Source organism: Equus przewalskii, chromosome 30 (genome assembly GCF_037783145.1).
Source record: "Equus przewalskii isolate Varuska chromosome 30, EquPr2, whole genome shotgun sequence".
In the NCBI taxonomy this organism is placed as follows: Eukaryota; Metazoa; Chordata; class Mammalia; order Perissodactyla; family Equidae; genus Equus; species Equus przewalskii.
In genome coordinates this window covers 943,301-959,801 of record NC_091860.1, presented here as the reverse complement: position 1 = coordinate 959,801, position 16,501 = coordinate 943,301, and the positions used below count along the sequence as shown (strand labels likewise).

General features: G+C 39.1%; 1 long non-coding RNA gene across 2 annotated transcripts; it reads left to right on the top strand.

Annotated features, from left to right (window-relative positions):
* The first annotated feature begins 1,521 nt into the window (after window positions 1-1,521).
* On the top strand, window positions 1,522-15,058 carry LOC139080537 (uncharacterized). Of its 2 annotated transcripts, none has more exons than XR_011535109.1 (3): window positions 1,522-1,616; window positions 12,745-12,831; window positions 13,638-15,058. It is a non-coding gene; the product is annotated as an uncharacterized lncRNA (long non-coding RNA). The 2 variants fall into 2 exon arrangements; XR_011535108.1 differs by lacking the exon at window positions 1,522-1,616 and adding an exon at window positions 8,939-9,007 and having other exon boundaries at window positions 13,638-14,851.
* The last annotated feature ends 1,443 nt before the right edge of the window (window positions 15,059-16,501 follow it).

Genomic DNA, 16,501 nt, shown 5'->3' with positions numbered 1-16,501 from the left:
GATAAGTGGATGTTGAATCTTGTCGAATGCTTTCTCTGCATCTATTGAGATGATCATGTGGTTTTTGTTTCTCATTTTGTTAATGTAGTGTATCACGTTGATTGACTTGTGGATGTTGAACCATCCCCTGTGTCCCTGGTATAAATCCCACTTGATCATGGTGTATAATCTTTTCGATGTATTGCTGTATTCAATTTGACAAAATTTTGTTGAGGATTTTTGCATCTATGTTCATCAGTGATATTGGCCTGTAGTTTTCTTTCTTCGTGTTGTCCTTGTCAGGTTTTGGAATCAGGGTGATGTTGGCTTCACAGAATGTGTTAGGGAGTGCTCCATCCTCCTCAATTTTCTGGAATAGTTTGAGAAGGATATGTATGAAATCTTCTTTGAATGTTTGGTAGAATTCTCCAGAGAAGCTGTCTGGTCCTGGACTTCTATTTTTGGGGATGTTTTTGATTACTGTTTCGATAACAATATAGCTTTCTATTAACTTCTGCCTCATCTCTCTTACTTCAGGCTCCCTCTTTGCTATAGGTCACTCACAGATTTTTTTGGAACATATAATGAAGGCTTCTTCCAATAGTAGAGATTGATGACAGGATTTTTAAACTCCTTTAAAATTCCTGCTTTCCTTCGAGTAGGAAATAAACTTACAAAAGGTATAATGCAAATGGGAAGCGATGGTTTCCAACGAGGATAAATCCCATTTGTGACACTAAACGTAGAACAAAACAATTCCTCTTCATCAGAGAAGGCTGTATACTTGGATGAGTAGAAGAGTAGACCGCACAAGGGAAAATGACACAAACATGCACACGTCCACTCATCTATGGAGGGCCTGCCATGCATTAGCTGTTGTGACAGGGCCCATGGAGGACCAAGGATGCATCAAATGTCAATCCTCTGACAAGTTGTTGATTATCTTAGCTGCCATACATGCTTGCCTATCATATGCAAATAATAATCATTATCTTGAATCTACAAAACATACTTTTGCTAATGAAGAAGCTGAGGCCTTAGTGAGATTAAATTGCCCAAAGTGAGAAATTGGCAGGGCGGGATTTGACTGAGCTGTGACCAGCCACAGGCATATGCTCTTTCTACCCCTCATGAAATGGCTTACTCTGTCATGCCCCAGACTTTTGTTCTCACATGTCTCATAACATCTAAAGCATTTACTATGATTGACTTTGAACGTGTTTGTCACCTCAGTCAGACTGTGAGCACACATTAGGGATATGTCTTATGCTTCCCTGTTTCACAGAATCCAGATCCTCAAGAAAGTTTGTGGGCTGAAAAAAAATGATTAGAATATAAACCCCAAAGGATGTGCTTTAGATTCTAATAAATTTCTGCCTTTCCCATACAAAGGTGGAAAAGTTTATTCTGATTGGGTAGAATAATACAAGATAGCTAAAGTGCTTCCAGCACTATTTATATATTAGGCACTCCACCAAGGCTTATCTGCATGAAATCCTAACGATAAAAGGTGTAATTACTATTATTCTTCTTATTTTAAAGATGTAGATGTGAAAGAGAACCAGGTACGTCCAACTCCAGAAAAAGAGCCTGACTTTAACCACTATGCCTCACGGCTGCACTGAGGAGGGTTTGAGGTAAGATTTGAACTGGAATACAGTCCTGCAGGGTAATTAGAATCTGCACAAACTAAGATGGGGAAAGGGGATTCTGGGGCAGCCAAGGCAAAGTAGGGAAGCAGGTGTACCAGAAACATGATTTAACTCATCTGGGAAGGACAGAGTTTGGAGTGGGTATGGAGCTCCGTGGGATGCCTCCTGAGAGAGGCAGGAGAACCCAGGGCTGATGCGCATGCTCTGGAGTCAGACCGCCCGGCTGTGACTCTCAGCTCTCCCACTACCTAATTACCTCACTCTTTGTAAGTGATCGAGCCTGTCTGTGTTCTGTTTGTCAACCTCAGGGTTTTTATGAGGCTTGATATGCATGCATTGAGAAGGACAGTATCTGGAATATGGTTAGCACTAGTTAAGTCTGGCCATTTTATTATCATTATCATTAGTATTACTTTAAAAATAGCACTCATTTAAATTTATAGGTTTTGATGTATTTGTCAAAGAACTGTCTCATTTTTATATTTGTTCTTCTTTTGCCCTGAGTCTCTACGGCATAGATTAAATGCATTCTGGATTTTAAAAACGCTTTTAGGATCATCTATTTTAATGTTCTTACTTCGGTATGCAAAAATCAGGTTCAAATAGGTGAGTGATTTGGGGGCAGCTAGACAATGACATGTGTCTGTGCTCATGCTCAGCGTGTGGTGATGGGGAAGAGAGGAAGTGATAAATGTGCACCATATCCACTACAGACAGCAAGCCAAACTCTAGCAGTCACAGATGCTCAACTTTCTTGAAGAGATCTGATTTGAAATATGTATTCAGTTGTAAGCCTGGCTGTCATGTTCTACGTCTGAATTTTAAGGCTATTGCCAGCATCTTTAAAATTAATGTTAAAAGTTGCTATTTCCACCTCCCCCCGCCCCTGTCATCGACACTATACAAAATAGCTGTTTGAATGACTATCCTTTTATAGTTGATCTGACTGAAATAACTTGACCCAATCAGTTACGTTTTTGAATGTTTGTTTATATAGAGCTAGGAATTAATTTTCATGGATTTTGTTTACATAGTTCCCTTCACCAGAAGGAAATCTTCCTAGCACTCTTGGACTTAGCTGCTAAAAGTGTCTGGTCGACACATTTGTTTAATTAGTTATCACCTGGTTGTTTCTAACACGCCCTGTTCCCAAGTTTCCATCCTGAAATGACATCCTTTCTTTCTGTATGTATGTATATTTATATGGATAAGCTGTGTGGAGTTTTACATGTATGTGTGTAAAAACATAGATACACCCTATGCAGTCTGTTTCCAATTTTTCTTCTTCCCAGGTCATAAAAATTATACCATATTTATCAACGCCCATTAGATTTTCTGAAGCATCAGTATTTTCCTTCTTTTACATATCATAACATAACTCACAGGGAGGCATATTAGAGAATCTATTCTTTTAAAGATCTGGGGTCTGTGTCATGCATGTTGACTCTTATTTTCCTCATAAACGCTAAAGAGTAATTTTTAAAAACTTCCAGTCTGATTAAACTGTTCTTTGCTTAGCCTAAAAACCGCTTCTCAAGTAATGAGATCAGAAAAGAGAAAACACAAATGAAATAGAAAATATGAAACCACTCTGACGAAAAATTCCCACCTAAAGGGGCCTGTATTATTTTGTAATTCATTACAGGAGGGTTATCATGAGAAATGCTCTTTTTGATGCCACTTTATATCCTTATCACATCTTTTCCTAATTCTAGCAAAGGTGTATTCAGTGTCTCTACTTTACAGCCTGGGAGAATGAAGAGGCAAGAGGGCTTATATGAATTATAAGATACGATAGAAATATATCAAATATTTTATAGGTCAGAAGCGAAGTACTTGTTTAAGAGAGTTTCTGCATAATACTCTGGCTCACATACACTAGTGTCTTGTCTTCTATTTTTTTAGGTTTTATATTGTTTCAAATTTTAATACTTTCTATTAAAATAAGATTATGCAATTATATAGATAGAACTTTTTTTATTATCCTCACACTTGATTTCCCTTTTCCTCCAAACTCAGAAGACGGTATAAAATATTTATAAAAATTCATGGATTACCAATAAAAGCCATTATTCAATTACCAAGCCAGCTGATTTCTTAAATAGACTCTTAGCTAATGTATTCCACTAAGAAGTCTAACCACATAGACACAGCTAAATTTTCTCTAAAATTTTCACTAAAATGCTCAGCCAGGAAGTAAGAGGTGTTCGTATACAGACATATTATGAAGAAAAAGGATTTATTGTTTAGTTATCTCAAACTGCTTCTTAGATATATGGCCCTCTAGTGTAAAAAAAGCCAAGCCAAAAACAAAAAACATATGGCCAAGTTTTCTTTAGCCTCTTTTCATAGGCTCACTTTCTTTGGGGACAACATGGCTAAGGCTTCAGTGCGGTGATGAGGCCACCACCATCCTCCATCCTGGCTGGTCAGCAGTCCTCCTGACGGAGTCAGGATGTCCTGTTGCATAGGGAAGACTGCAGCTACAAAGGCCAGAGAAACAAAGATGGCAGCCATTTCACTTTCTAGGTACACACCTACCTTCTCCATCTCCTGCCATGAATAGAAAAAGGAAATTAATGTCCCTTCCGCTTCCACTGAAACTAAACTCTTAAATGAAAATATTTATTTCTTTTGTCAAAATCATGTATTTAGTGGCTCCTCTTAGCCAATGGAGGTCATATATTCCTTTAAGAGTACAGATTTAGGACATCTCTCTAGCCAAATGTTATTGGCAGTTACCATTATAATTAAGGTAGCAAAGGTCACATTACAGAATATGCTATGAACAGAAAAAAAACCCTCTAAAAAATATAATTCCCTAGCCCTGGTTGTGATCTAAAGTGTATACAATTACATGTTGGACATAATTAGAATTGATTGTAATGTGATTTTATCATTCAGAATAATACACCTCAGTGGAGCTTTAGCCAAATGGAACGTTTTAGGCTACTGGGCAAGTTGGGACTGATATGCACAGCTAACTGGCTGGTAGTTGCGCACGAGTATGAGAGTTTAGGATTCCTTGGAAGAAACAAACGTGCTTGCATATGCCCTGAATTCCTATTTAACCTTTCTTTGGGGAGTTTGTGTATTTCATAAATTCTCTTCCCCAATTCTTTCCTGAAAGCGTTTTTAGAGAGTCAGCAGGACAACTACCCCTGTAAAGCACAGAGACAGTGAGACACAGGACTCCTCCGGGGTCACCAAGTGAACCACAGGCAAAGGCAGAATCGGATGGCTCAGTTCAGTGCACAAGACTGTGCTGCTTTCTTTTATCCGCAAAAGAAAATGTTTCAGGGCCTGGCCCCATGGCCGAGTGGTTAAGTTCATGCGCTCCGCTGCAGGCAGCCCAGTGTTTTGTTGGTTCAAATCCTGGGCGCGGACATGGCACTGCTCATCAGACCACGCTGAGGCAGTGTCCCACATGCCACAACTAGAAGGACCCACAACGAAGAATATACAACTATGTACCGGGGGGCTTTGGGGAGAAAAAGGAAAAAAATAAAATCTCTAAAAAAAAAAAAAACCAACAACAAAAAAAGAAAATGTTTCTATAGATTTAATCATAAAATTTTACCTAAAAATACTAGTAATAATCTATGGGCAGGGAACAGCACATTTAACATAAAATTGGCCTACAAATAACTAATTATTTCAACTCAATTTCCTGTGCTCTGCTTGGATAATGGAGGAAGGACTAATAAATAGCAAAATTGCAAAAGTGAACAATAGGAAGGAAATACAGAGCTCAAGTTCCTGCAAATAAGCATCTCCTGCATAATCAAAAGTTGGCTGTGATTAGAAGCAAAGATAATGTAGTCTTTACCAAGCAAACATTTAAAAGAGGGACACACTAAATAAAATGCATATTCCAAAGCGATTTCCTTACTTGTCGAGGCTGAACTTGAACAAATTAATCTCTTCTAACTTGCATCCTTTTAAAAGCTTATTGGTATTTCATATCTACGAGCATTGGAGACCCCTGTGGACTTGAACAATATGGTTCTTCTGCAGGCTTTGGAGGCTGAGGTTCCAAACAAGATTTCAGTCGTCGCCTTGCTCTGAAAACTTCCTTTTTCCACCAGCGTTACGGCGCTTGCCAAGAATGACATAACCTTGAAATTATTTGTTACATTTTCCAATGAACAAACCCAGCTTGTTAAGGAAATGGGCAGCCTATATCATTAGCAAAGAGTACAATAGCAGACTCAGAATTCAGCCTCGACTGGTGGGCCCAGAGTAGGACTTGTTTCTGGGAAATCTTTCTGATTGTAGAAACAATCCAGTATTTTCACTGTGCTAGTGGGGCTGGGTTAGCTCCCCGAGGTTGTTAGGGAAGGGTTCCACCTCCTGCACCGCCTGGGAGCCGAAGTTCACGTGGTCCTCCATACACCCCAGTCCAAAGAACACCGACTCTTGTTTTAATCGCACTTGCTGTATATCAGTGGTCTTTCTTTGAACCAGATTTGTTGGCACTGAAATAAAATCTTGACAGCAACCCTTATTGATGTTTTCGTCTGATTATAAAATTAATGTACTCCTATAGCAGACAATTTAAAAGCACTCTAAATAATTAAGTAGAAAATCAAATCACCATCTTACCAGCCAAGGATACAACAGTGAACAAACGCACTTGTATAATTATCCAGCTTGAAGTGATGATCATACAATATATGTGGGTTGATTAGGGATAATAGACATATTTGTAAAATGACACAACACCTGTCCGCTTCACAATATTTACAGATTTAAACAGAAGAACTAATCTATTAATATTCTACATGTATGTAGACAATGTGATATCTGGCAAACGTATTCCTCTGGGATATACCATAATGGAAAATTCTTGACTTGGAGAAGGACTGACTGATGTGTGAAATTAACCCATGGGAAGTAGATGCACTCTGTTTTTACTTTAAAATGTATATTACATTCTGAAGTTAATTTTATTTTTGAATAGGTAATATTTGTATGTTCCCTATGTAGAAAGGAAAATTTTGAAAATGCTGGCTTCCATTCTTATCGCTGCCCCTCCCATTGTACCTCCTGCCCTAATAAGAAATGACCGTTAATTAGTTTTGCCTGTATATTTTCAGTTTTTCTTTATGCAAATATAATATATGTGAATATATTGTCTTATTTCCTATCCGTTTTCCACAAATAGTAGCTTGCTGAATGGACTTTAGGCACTTGCAGCTCCTGCAGAACTTTCCACGTAGTGTAGGGAACTTCAGCTGCACGCATTCAGATAGTCAGAGCTTCCATTCCTGTGTGCGGAAGTACCATATTTTAAGTATTTTGCTATAGAGAGAGAATTCTTTTGCCATATTTTGTGATTACAAAGAATGCTACCATGATAACCTGGCACAAATGCTATTTTTACTTTTGCAGCTATACATTTAGGATAAATGCCCTCGAGTGGCTTTGCCGGGTCAAAGAGCAAATCCATTTGTCATTTTGAATTATCCTTCATAAGGATTTTGACATTTTGCAATACCACTGGAATGGAAGTCAGACCAACTTGTGTGTTAACATTTAACTTTTTGTGATTCTGATAGGTGGGAAATTATATCTCATTGTAGTTTTAGTTTGCATTAAACTTTTAAAAGAGACTGAATATCCTTACATTTTGCAAATGTTGCGTGCCTTTTCTGGAAATTTATTTGCTCTGATCTCTGCCTATTTTTCTATTGGGTTCTTTCTCTTCTCAATTTTTAGAGCTCATTATAAATTAGAGAAATTAACCCCTTATGATATGAGTTTGTTATTCTCTTTTTATTTACTTACAGTATTTGTTTTGAAGTGTAGGGTATTTTTGCTTTTTTGTGTTTTGTTTGATTTTGTCTATGCACTTATCTTGGATTTTTATGTGATCAAATTTATCAGTCTATTTTCCAGTCTAAATTCAGTCTTTCTTAACCAAAATTCTATATAGCTGAATATATTAAATATTTTAATTATCGTCTCCCTCATAAAGTATCCACTTAGGAGAAGGCACTTTTGTTGAAAGATAATGCTCTCTCATCCTGAAGAGAAGCATTGCAAATCCCTAATTTATTCAAAGTTTAATATCATGTTTCCTCTTAAATGGAAATCTTAACACTACCAACCCTTGGGATTTGACTGTTTTAATGTCTGATCCCACATATACAGTATGAGGCTCTTTATGATCATGAATATTTGATAAATTGGTACGCTGTTGCATTATGGAGATATAGATCTCAAGATCAATTCCAAATGGTCTAAAATAGCTCTCGTGGAAGATTAATGTAACGTTGAATTCCTTATATTGAATTAACTGCGGAAAACCATCTGGGGATATATGTGGATCTACGTCTCATGTATTCATAGTAGAAAGGCCAAAAAGTCCAGGAATGATGTTCATATATGTTAGTTTAATGCTTGCATCACTTTATCTTCAATAGACAACTGCTAATAACTTGAGGTCAGTAACAATTTGGAACATTTCCGTTGGCTCCAGGCAGCTGGTACAGTAGTATGTGCTGATATTTGTGATAACAATCAAAGAATTTGCTTGTTCAACATCAGCTGCCTTGGGTTAAAGTCTGAACATGCCTTAAACTCGGCACGTCAGGAGTGTCTTGGACAACTCTATCATTTATTTAGCTAGTACTGATACTACTCCCTGGTGGGTGGATTCAGAGCTAAGCTCCAAGGCTCCAGCTCTAATTGGAGAAATCTCTGATAAATTCCCACAGCATTCCATTTGGATGTGTATTACTGCTCTGTTATGAACGTTCTCGGCCCCGCTCCCACGCAGTGACGCCCGTCGCTATAACCCTGTCCTACAGGAACGACTGTGGAGCACAGGGTGTGTTTGGGCTGATTTGACAGAGGGCATGTTTCTTTCTCAGTCTCAGAGGAGACATTCTGCCATTTCAATTTCCTATTTCACAGGAACAATAGAAGAGGCAAAGAGATGACAAATGCTGACAGTAAGCCAAGTTATATTTTCTTCTTACATAAAAAGAAAATACTCATTCTAAAAACACTGGCTTACTTCTACGTTTAAGTTACTTGAAGAAAGCACATCTACCACAGATGCCATTCCTGGGTTTCCTTAAGCAGCCTTACTCATTCCTTCTTCACAGAGAGCCTCTTCATTGACAAATATAATTTCAGCCTATGCTGATTCTATTTTTTTAACTGTCCAGACAGATATTCTGACTCATTCATCAGTTTACTCGTCAATTAAACATTACTTTGTACAGGTTACATACCAGGCATTGGTTAGGTTCTGCGACTACTTGGAAAGGAAGGCGCAGCCCTTCCGCCCAGATGCTCACAGTCAGCGGGCAGCTCACTCACACAAGACGCGAGTACACAGCCATGCAGCAGGCAGGGAGGCGCATGTGAGTTTTTCAAAGTCGTGTTGTACTATTACGTTGAAGGAATTTGTTCCAGAATAATTTGACTATTCTGAAATCAGTGGGAACTGACCAATACAAATAAGCTAGTTGATAGCGATCTGGCATGGATTGCAACTCCCGGCGACTCTGTTCCTGGAGCTTTCATGACATGGCTGCAGGCAGCTTGGGAAATGAACCCTTTACCTTTGGCCTGCTGAGAATCCTCCCTAATATGGAGACTCACGCTTACTCACCAGGCATACTTCTAAAGACATTATCCTATTTTTATTTCTACTTTTGCATGTCTGACATTTCTTTTCCTGAAATGCCGGGGTCGCTTGTTCTTGGTTGCATTCATTTTGTATTTCAAAATTGACTGCTAGTTGTCTTATTTTGCAGAACTCTGTCTTGTTCTTGTCCCTTGGGGGTCAGCATGTCATAATAGAGGGGCCAAGGTCTTTGGGGCTCATGTTTTAGGCATTGAATTAATCACGCTAAATGAATCACATCTCAGTTTTAATTCTGGTTCTGTCACTAGCCACGTGACTTTGTGTAACTAAACTGTCCAGTATATCTGTATTTTTGCTGGCATCTTAACATAGTAGCCAAGAGAGTAAGATGCAGAATCAATAAATATTGTGTGCTGTGTTCCAGACACAAGGCTAGGCCCTTTAACATTCATTCATTTGAATAAGTCTATAGTAACCCTCTGGAGGAGAATGCCTCTCATCCTTTGCTGAGCAGTAAAGGGAGGGGAGGGATCAGATCTAGCTTTCTAATGGACGCACTTACAGCTCTATAAATTCCAGAAGATGAAGATTCCCTGCCGTGAGCTTGACAGGGCCTGGCCTTTAACTTAGTCAGGAAGCCCCAGTTGCCTCCCTTGCACGCCTTACAGGCAGATACGTGGAATCTATTATGAACCTTTCATATCTTCTAGAACATGTTTTGCTCAGTAAATAATACATCAGTCAAGGTTAACTGACTTGCCCAAGGTCGTGCAATAAATTGGTAGTGTTCGGCAGAGAAACAACCTGTGTACATGTCTCCTGGCTCCAGGCTGTGGCTCTATCCCCTTGGCCCAACTATTTCTGGAGTTTTCAGATTTGAAATTCACATTGCACTTTTTATACAAAATACCCCTTAAAGGTAAGAATGCTGGAATGGTCCATAAACACCATGCTAGGATCTGCCAGTCTCTTACAAACATTACCTTCCAAGAGGTATATTAAGGAGAACTTGCCGTCTGTGCTGCCGAGTTAGGGCCTGGTTGGTGAGCAGGTGTTTTGGCTGGTGAGGAAGGTGAGCAGATCATTTCTGGTAATGAATTAATCACTTTAAATCTGTTTTCTGATGAAGTCAGTGTGTAACGCAGGAGGGAACCACTAATGATGTGCTTAACCCCCCGGCCCAGTGGACTGACCAAGCATCTTTTTTGAGACCTTGGGGAGATTGAATAGCGTTAGAAGTAGATGAACAATGGGTTATTTTGAATCCCCTGCAGGCCTAATTGGTCACACAGGAGAATGCTCTGTCAGTGGGCTAGCATTTATTGAGCATCTACAGGGTGAAAAAGAGCACTGTAGGCTCATGGCTCTCCCATAAGCCTGGGCACTCTCAACCAGGAAAGGCACTTTCCTTAACCCGCCTTGTTCAGCTGAAGGTGTCTGACAATTTGGTGTTAGAGTGGGTGTGCTTCCGTATTTAGATATATATAATCATCTGTTTTGAAAACTGCCCAACCTGTGTCAAATTATTTTATTCCATGGGACATTGTTTTAACTGAATTTTCTTCAAACTTGAATTCATTGTCTATTGAATTTTATTGCCTCCTTGTTGATTCATCTGCATACTGAACATGTCTAAACTTCTCCAACTGCCGTTATTCTCTATCTAGCTGAAATTTCATGTCATTTTGTCATCAGTAACATATTAAAAATCCATCATTTTCAAATTGAAAGAACGATGTCAATTTCAGGGATAATGACTTCTTTTCTGAATACAGTATTATTTCAGCTTAAGCTGATTTTCTCAATCTACTGAGAGCCGGGAGAGAGTGGTGTGGGTTAGGTTGCCATATATGAGAGCATAATCTGAATTCCTGCAGTTAAAGACTTGAGTGTGTGCCATCGCTCTAAATGGATACTTCTTCCTTCAAACAAGGTTCCCAGTAGGAAAAAGCAAGTAGCATCGTGGGCACAGGGCATGATTGAAAAATCCTTCATAAAAATGAAGAAAAAGGTTAAAAGAAACATCATCTCTGGCTATGGGTAATTCAGAATAACAATAATAGAAAGTACTATTCTATTTATCTATATTATAGAGTCTTAGAAGTAGAATATAATGTATTGATTGCCTATTTAATCTCTTCATTTTAGAGGTGAGGAAAAGAAGATGCAGTGCGATAATAGTAGTAGTAATAATAATAATATAATAGCTGCAACTAAAAGCTGTGGATCACTTACTTACTGTGCCACAGCCCTGCTCTACTCACGGCACGTATTTTCACTTACGTCATTCTTTCACAACGCTGTGATGTCAGTAACATTATTACAGATGGGGAAATCAGCACCAGAGGGGATAGAGAACTCGTCTAAGCCAAACAGCTAGGAAGACAGACTCTGGTTTTGTATCCAGGCAGTTGGACTCTAGAATCCGTGCTCTTAAACACTACACACACACACACACACACACACACACACGTGTGTGTGTGTGTACATGTATACAGACATATATATACACATATATATTTAATATACCCATATGTCTTCAGTCTGAGCCCCAGTCCTCCAGATTTCTGGGCTCTTTCTTCTCTTTAATATGAAACAAAACCAAGCTTGAGGGGCCAGCTCCGTGGCCGAGTGGTTAAGTTTGTGCGCTCCGCTGCGGCAGCCCAAGGTTCGGATCCTGGGCACGGACATGGTACCACTAGTCAGGCCACGTTGAGGCGGTGTCCCACATCCCACAACTAGAAGGACATGCAACTAAGATATGCAACTGTGTACAAGGGGGGTCTGGGGAGATAAAGCAGAAAAAAAAAAAAAGATTGGCAACAGTTGTTAGCCCAGGTGCCAATCCTTAAAAAAATAAAAGGAAGATTGGCAACAGCTGTTAGCCCAGGTGCCAATCTTTAAGAAAAAAAAAACAAAAACCAAGCTTGACACCTCCTCAATCACATGTACAGTGGAACGAATTTTATCTTGAAAGAGTTACTACTTTTTGAATCAATAAATTCCAGTGCACCTTTCACAATCTTTTGGATTCCCAGGAACTTAAATTAGCCACGGTCATAGTAATTCCAACAATTGTCAGTTTCACTCATGGCTGATCTCCTATTACTTTTCCTTCACTCTCTACCTAAATTGCCCCCTTTAAGATTGAAGTGGGATTCAAGGTGGTGTCCCGAACATAAAGTCATCCTTAGGAAATGTAAAATGACATGATTATGGAAAATGAATGCAGGCTGCTCTTCTGAATAATAATTTCTTAAGACCTATCCCTCCTCTTTGTCTTTTCTTCTTTCTCCCCTAGCCTACCTCTTTGTGGCAGGCTTGTCTTTCCGCACGATGTGTAATAAGTGTGTGTGTGTGTGTATGTGTGTGATATTTTTCCCTAGCCTATGGTGGGAAGATCTGACAAAATGACAAAATGATCTTGTAATCTCATACTGGGGGAGTTGGGGGTGGGATGTAGAAGTTATTTGATACTACAGTTCCTGCACCTCTGCTTCTATCTACTAGTGCTCCGCCTAATGAAGAAGAACAAGATGCTGTCTCTTTCCTGAGTGCAGGCAAGATCCTAACATTTGCAATAGCACATGGTGCCAGGTCAGTAGCTCGCACCCAACTCATCTCTTTTTTTTTTTTTTTTTCCCATCTCTGCCTTTTTTCTTCACCCAACTGCCAATGGGAGTTCCTAGGTTCCCCTTGCCCCCACAAAATAATTACATCTTGGCCAACCCCTTGTCCTCCATACTCGTGAAAAGTTTGCCTTTATAAAGCTGACCCACAGACAAGGACATCACAGTTTCTGGCAGTGGACTCAGCGACATTTGGGCAGGCTGTTCTGGTATCCCAGGTAACTGGAATGAAGCCCAGAAAGGAAGCCACTGGCTCTGAGTGGGCGTGTCCCTGTGCTGCAAGGTGACTTCTTTTATCTGTGAAGAGAATACAACCATAGGAGGGCCAGAGCGGTACCACCTGAGACAGGTTATGTCCATCTTTCTTAGAGCAACCTGCAGTTAACTTCAGGGGAGGTATGAGCACTTATTTTATCGAAGGGTCAGGAAAGCATCCTGGAGCAGGACAGAGTAAAAGGACATGTAGCAGTAACATTATGTGACTACTTGGTTAACTTGGGGTAAAGGTGAGAAGTCCTGTTTAGACCTTTGCAGGGGGTCCTACTTGGATGTGTTCTCGTCCTGACCTTTTCAGATTCTGTAAAGACATCCTGCCGTCCATGCACGCTACCTCCAAATCGTGCTGATAGCCCCACTGTGTTCCACTGAAACTGTTTTGTACATCACAGGAGAAAGAGGTCTGGGGTCTCTGAACCTTCCTGGACTTGTAGCTTCTGCTTCTTCAGGCCTGACCCCTACGCTAATATAATGTTTCTTCTGTTTATATTTTGGTAGCTCTGAAATGAGGCAGAAAAGCCTGCCACTGGCTTTATTCATCATCACGCCTTACTCCGAATTATTTTTTCTGAAGAAAGCTGAATCTACTCTCCCACAAGGACATCACATCCTTTTGTTCACATAACTTGATCCAACTCCTTGTTTAATGACAGCACTGGGATTGCTGTGCCTACACATATTTGCTTCCTTCTTAAGCATGGAAGAACATCTGTAGGCCCAGGCATTTGGGCTAACAGCCTCAAATTTTTCACTGGCTGAAAAGCAGGGCTATCTCAGTTCATCCCATAAGATACCCGCATGTGCTCACAGATGATGAACACTCACACATATACCCACATTCACAAATCTATAAACGTATACTTGCAAAAACTTCTATCTACTACATTTACAGTCCTAAGGTTATCTTCAGAGGGCTGGGAGTTTGCTTTCCTTGAGCAAGAAAAACTTATGGTGAGAAATCAGAAACATGAGATGGCAAGGGATGTTCAACCTCATGATAAAAAAAAATACCCCCTAAAGGAATTCAGTAAAGTGTCAAGATACAAAATCAATTTACAAAAATCACTTGCATGTCTACACACTAATAATGAACTATCGGCAAGAGAAGTAAAGAAAACCATCCCATTTGCAATAACATCAAAAAGAATAAAATACTTAGGAATAAATTTAACCAAGTAGATGAAAGATCTGTACACTAAAAACTATAAGATATTGATGAAAGAAATTGAAGAAGACAACGTATGAATGGAAAGATGTTCCATGTTCAGGGATTGGAGGAATTAATATTGTTAGTGTGTCAGTACTGCCCGAATGATCTAGTGATCTACAGATTCGGTGCAATCCCATCAAAATTCCAATGGCATTTTTCACAGAAATAGAAAAATCAATCTTAAAATTCCCAGGAACCACAAAAGACCCCCAAAATTCAAAGCGATCTTGAGAGATAAGAACAAAGCTGGAGGCATCCACTACCTAATTTCAAGCTTTATTACAAAGCTATAATAATCAAAACAGTATGACATTAGCATAAAAACAGGCATATGAGTTGCCTATAAAAGCAGAGGTTAGCTCAGGGTGAATCTTCCTCAGCCAAAATAAATAAATAAATAAATCAAGTATGGGGAAAGGATGGTCTCTTCAACAAATATTGTTGAGAAATCTGGATAGCACATGCAAAAGAGTGAAACTGGACCACTATCTTAACCACTCACAAAAATCAACTCAAAATGGATTAAAGACTTGAACGTAAGACCTGAAACTGTGAAACTCCTAGAAGAAAACTTCAGTGGCAAGTTCCTTGACATTGGTCTTGGCAATGAATTCCTGGATTTGACATCAGAAGCAAAGGCAGCAAAAGCAAAAATCATCAGGTGGGACTACATCAAGCTACAAAGCTTTTGGGCAGCAAAGGAACCATCAACAAAATGAAAAGGTAACCTATGGAATGGGAGAAAATATTTACAAACCACAATTGCCAAAAGGGCTAATATCCAAAATATACGAGGAACTCATACAATTCAATAACAATAATAAATAACCCTATTAAAAATGGACAAAAGACCTGAATAGATGTTTTTCCCAAGAAGACATACAGATGGCCAACAGTTACATGAGAAGGTGCTCAACATCGCTAATTATCAGGGAAATGCAAATCCAAACCACAACGAGATATCATGGCACACCTATTGGGTTGTCTATTATCAAAAAGTCAAGAGATAACAAATACTGGTGAGGAAGCGGAGAAAAGGAAAACTTGTGCATTGTCAGTGGAAATATAAAATGGTACAACCTCTATGGAAAACAGCACAGAGATTCCTTAAGAAGTTAAAAATTGAACTGCCATACGATCCAGCAATTTCACTTTGAGCAGATACACCAGAAGTGAAATCATTGTCTTGAAGAGATATCTCTACTCCCATGTTCATTGCAGCCTTATTTTCAATAGTTAGGGTACAGATACAACCTAAGTATGTCCACGGATGAATGAATGGATAAAGTTATTACATACATAGATACATACATATATATAGATACATACATACAATAGAATATCATTCAGCCTTAAGAAAGAAGGGAATCTTGCCATTTGTGACAACATGGAGGAAACTGGAGGGCATTATGTTAAGTGAAATAAGTCAGATAGAGAAAGGTAAGTACTGCGTGGTATCACTTATATGTGGAATCTAAAAAAAACCCGTTGAACTCATGGAAACAGCGAGTAGAATGGTAGCTGCCAGGGGCTTGGTAGTGGGGGAAATATGGAGAGGTTGGTAAAAGAGTACAAACTTTCAGTTATAAGATGAGTAAGTCCTGAGTATCTAAAGTATAACACAGTGACTATAGTTGATAACACTGTATTGTATAATGGAAATGTGCTAAAAGAGTAGACTTGAAAAAGGTAACTATGTGAGGTGATGGATGTTAACTCACTCGAGGAGGAGAATCCTGTCACAATGAATGGGTATATCAAATCATCACATCGTGCCCTTTATACATCTTACAATTGTATCTGTCAATTATACCTCTATACAGCTCAAAAACAGAAAACAAAGCCAATGCCTCCAACACAAATATACGAGACAGAGACTGGAAACCTGGAAAATAGATGATGGCCAATAGGAAGCTTAGTGCTTTTGACAGTGAATCAGTACTGGAAAATTCTGGAGGCTTGGCTACAGGTGCTACTGCCAATAATCCTAAAAAAGTGGAGTTTTTGGTCTATTAAATTTTTAAATTCTGTCAAATCACTTGCTTTCAGCAACCAGTTGTTAATTTTAGGCAGTGATATCAAATAGTCTTGACTTACCATTGACTATCTGATTCCCTAAGTGACAATGAGGAATTGTTCTGGATAAGTATCT